Raw genomic sequence first — 5,110 nt, 5'->3', positions numbered from 1 at the left:
CCCGTGGACTCGTAGAAACATGATACCAAGTATACTTGTCACTTAACTCTCCTTATATGTCAATTCTCGGGACTGCCATTGCCTCAGAAGCCACCCATTCTCTTGCACATTAATACTAGCAATAAAACAGAAAGTTTTTGTGTTTTAGATCGATATTTTTAATTTTATTGGACACTATCACCATGATATAAGTGTGTGACAGCAAATATCTGTACATGGAGGAGAGAAATCGAAGAGATTCGAAGAGCCAGAGAAGTGATAGAACTAGCAGTTATAATGAACTTGAAAAGGGTAAAGGGTCAGTGATAATGTGGAGGCAAGCGAAAATTCAAAGAATTTGGAAAACGGGATGGTATACGTTGGAAGAGGAGAGGATGAATCGAGAAAAATGGAGAGTAAAGGAGCGGGAATTGATTTGAATAACTGACTAGTAAAGGTGGGAAGAGTTATGGAATAGGAGAGAGAATGGGAAAACCGTCATGATGTTGTTCTAGATATTTATAAATTTACGAAAACTAAAAGGCAAAATCAAGGAAAATTATACAAATATTGCACACAAAAACGTAAACATTGAAAACAACTCAAGTTCTTAGATATCAAACAGTGAGTATATCTTAAACACTGGCACAGTGTCTCGAATTGTTTTCACAATTCCATTTCTTTACTTCCATGACTTGAGTAGTTGGTTTATTCCGATGGCAGTGTTAACAACTGGACTAGTAGGAGTTTCTGAACAAATAGATCACGATACGACATTTAAATGATTCATTCGTTCCTTTATATGGAGCAATTTGTTCTTTCCTAAGCCGGTTAATGAACAACTGATTCATTCATGTTGATAGTTGATATACAACTTGTCTGTTCCGAGGATAGTGAGTAGCTGGTTCTTTCTATGATAGTTAATGAGCAATTGGTTCGTTTTTATGAGTGAACTAGTTCATTCCTATGATTGCTGATAAGCAACTGATTTCTTCCTAGGACAGTGAGCATCTGGAACATTCCTTTGACATCGTATATTCCTAGGACATTGAACATCTGGAATATTCCTTTGACATCGTATGTTCCTAAGACTGAGCATGTGGAACATTCCTTTGACTTGGGATTTGTTCCTAGAACAGTAAACATGTGTAATGTTACTATGACAGTGGGTTGTTCTTAAAACTGAGCATCTGGAACATTCCTGTGACAGTTAACAGCCTCCTTTTTCCTGACAATGTACTAGTTATTGTGTACAAAGATTTAGGACCCCATACGCAAAGGGTAGATATGTAAGTTTAACATTACTGAACAAAGAGATATCTTTAGATGATAATGTGGGGAAAAGTACGAGTCTCATAAACATTTCATGGTGCTCAGCAGTATGAAGTAAGATAACCTGCATTTTCTCAATAATTCAAAAAATGTAACGTGCATTGTAACGTAGTTGTATGATTATTAATGAGCGTTTTTAGAAATCAAATATGAAAGTTTTCTGATATATTTGGAGCATCATTATTCTCTTCGCTGCCCGCAGTAGTGTAAAAGCAGATATATACAGACGTTAAATTTAACTAGATTCATACCAGAACGCCATCTACATAAAGACAGTGGAACTATTTTTAAATATCTCTCTGGCAACTATTTATAAAATTGTCAAAAATTACACTCACAGTGCCGTAAAGATTCGCAGTCTAGTATCGCAACCAACTTACCAAACCAAAACTAAAACATGCCGAGTTGTGAAATTCATCATCTTATGTTACCAACCCAACGCAAATACATTTGTAGACGTGTAAGATTCAGGGAGGTTAGTAGAATTATAGACAGGTAAGGACTTGGATGATAGTTTGTCGTGTGTATTTTTATCTGTATAACAAGGAACCTTGAACGCAGTGTGGCTCATAATATATTTAAGATTCACCTTTGGCCGTGACAATATTTGGTATTTTCAAAACCACTGAAACCCATTATTTTACTTTCTAGTTGTGCGACACTATGGGAAACATTTCTAGTCCTCTGTAGGTACGGATATATATGCTAGTGTAAGTCATTCAGCATTTTTAGTTTCAGAAATATATATTTTATTCAGTTGGAAAGACCACATATGAAGTAGGCTTCATTGCACTTAATATTTTGTGTAGTTGGTACTTAGGAAAAATAACGCCATACCGAAATCCAAGTAATTCATTGACTTAATATTTTATGTACTTGTTATATAGGAAAAATGACAATTCATACCGAAATCCAAGTAGTTCATTGCTGGTAAAGTTTCGGTAATATGAAAGTTTACGGACACCACCTTTGTAGATTGTCGAGACATTAACCGAAGTGTATAGAGGCGTTTAGTTATTGATATGAATTCACTGTGTGAAAACATGGACGATTTTCCCCCCATGTTAATGAATGTTTTGAATTTCATTCTTTCATCAATATGAAATTTTTTTTGAGTATGGCGAGACGACCTATGAGCACAACCTTCCAGTCTTTGGTGATGACGGTCAGGTGTGTGATTGCGCCAACTTGCTCAACGGTCTTACTGACATGCATAAGAAGTCAACGTCATTTGACAGCTGGATCGACAGCTGGACATTTTCTTTTTAATGTTAAGGTGATTTTGGCTAGCTTGTGCTTGTATATCTAGTTACTGAGTAACTGGGAACTGTGAGATGGATAGCTGGAATTTCGGATTTTCTCTTGCCGGGGAAGTATTAGAAGAAACTTAATTTACTTAGTTTGAAATATTCAAGAGTGCTTGTGTACTTTTAGGTGAGATGATTTGAGACTGATGGGTTGACTGTATGCAGTGAGAAGGATGAAAGCATTAACATAGAATAAAGGATAATTTAAATCCAGTTTAGCTCAACTGCAGTGGACATTAAGTGATTTTGTTCTGCAGTGCTAGTGTAGTATTTAAAGAGTACAATGATAGTTGCAGAACATAATTGAGCATAATATTATATTGAATAATTATATTGATAAGACAACATCTGTGAAGATGAAATAGCTTTTCCAGGGAAAACATATAGTTAATTGGTGTATAAGTAGGTAAAGTGCTTTGAGAAATAGACCGAACCCGTGAAAACCTCACATAACATCTTGACCAGTCGATCTATTGATTTTATTGTCTTAGATTAAGACTATGTATTTAGGACCTGCAGATGAATTGATAAGAAAAACAGGAAATCTGGGGACAGTTTATTGTATTCTGCATATATATTTCATCTACAGTGATACATCAAGGGAAAATTTATAGTCTTGAAGGTTCATTTACAGTATTTCATGTCTTTCACAGGGCTTAAAATTCATGGCACAAATAAGCCATTCTTCAAATGGGCACAGTCTCTCTCAGCCTCATTACAAACACCAAATCATTCACTTGAAATTATGGAATGATTAATTATTTTTCAGCCAGATACAATACAGGTTTTTGAATCCTCATTGCAAGCCATGGATCATCCTGGACACTGCTGACATGATTTTTTTTAGGTAGAACCAATACACATATGTAAAGGGAGCATTACATTTAGGTAAAGGGCCAGTGAAGCCAAGGATAAATGATAAGAGAGGGACAAGTGGAAAGGACATGCCTTGAAGAAATGATTGCAACGACTTGCTGAAGGTACATAACTAGCATAAATGACTGTTGACCCCAGACCGATGCCTTCGACCTTAGGCAGATGACTTTGGCTGTGGTTTAATGGAAGGAATATGACTTAGGAAATGACTGGAAGTAGAATAGTAGGAAGGATTTGGAGTAGCAGAAAATGGTAGTGGCCCTGAACTTGTAGGAGGAACGTGAGAAGTAGAAAAGCATTGTGCTGTGATCATATACAAGGGACATAAGTCACAGAAAATTACTGGATGTTTGCTGCTACAAAGGACATGACTAGGCAGAGTATGACGGGGAATGTGGATTGGAGGGATGGACCTGGATCACCAGATGATTGTAGCTGTAAACTGGTGAAAGTTACATTGTCTTAGAAAATGATGTTTTTTGGACTGCCATTGGGAGAAACACTGATCAGAAAATTACTATGGATGAGAATGTTGGAGAGGGCTACAGACCATTACAGGACAGCTTTGGTTATGGGCTCTGTGAAGGATACTTGTCTAGCAAAAGATGATTGTAGCTGTGGACTTAGGAGTAGGGGAGTGGACCAGCAAACGACTGGTTTTGGATTGTTGAGAGAAGTAGGCACCAGCAGATGACTGTGGGAGGTGTGTGGACCATGAAAAGGTACCACGTCCATATTTCACACAGATGGCACAGCAAAATTGAAAGAAAGCGAGCAAATATGCAGATCTTGCATTTTGTATTGTTTTGTTTAACATCCCTTTGGCATGTATGAAAAAGGGAGATGATAATCAGTAACTGCAATATGAGTGGCAAAGAAAGGAAGTGTAATAACTAACAATAAACTTGTAAATTCGAGTTTGAACACTGTCATACTAATGACATTTCATCACAATACATGGAGTATTGCTTTTCCCTGCTTACAGCAAATGATGACAAGCTAAACTAAACCTACTGATAATATATTTGACCTTATTTCCATTTCACTTGATAATACCATGCAGAAGGTTACATATTGTAGATATGTGAAACATAGAATACCATACACCTGTCTACAAATTTATATTTATGATCATTATGTGAGCCATATTTTACAATTTATGCAGATAATTTTGTTTTTTCATTATATGAAAGTAGGTCTGACAGAAATCAGTCATGAATTATTTTATATGTAAGCAGAATGATTTATATAAGATATAATGCATATAAAGTGGGAGAATTACTGATTTTGATTTTAAAGGAGATCAGAACCACTCGCCTGAAGGGTTAAATGTATGTGTGGAACTGCTGACATTAAGAGTAGATGCACAACGCCACACAGGAGTTAATGAACACCACTTAAATAGGAGATGATAAATGCTTGAACCACACATGTGATGAGAAAACTGAGGATTTAAGCACTTGTAGGAGATGAAAAATTTGATAAAACCATTGCTGTGGAGAGTACGTGGATAGGGTGGAACCACTCATGTGAAGATGATATGGAGTAGATAGAACCACTCAGTTGAAGATCATATGAAGTTGGTGGAACTACTAACATTAAGAGTACATAGAGAA

The sequence above is a fragment of the Panulirus ornatus genome, chromosome 36 (genome assembly GCF_036320965.1).
Source record: "Panulirus ornatus isolate Po-2019 chromosome 36, ASM3632096v1, whole genome shotgun sequence".
Lineage (NCBI taxonomy): Eukaryota > Metazoa > Arthropoda > Malacostraca > Decapoda > Palinuridae > Panulirus > Panulirus ornatus.
The sequence above is the reverse complement of the archived record's forward strand: the minus strand, read 5'-3'. Positions refer to the sequence as shown.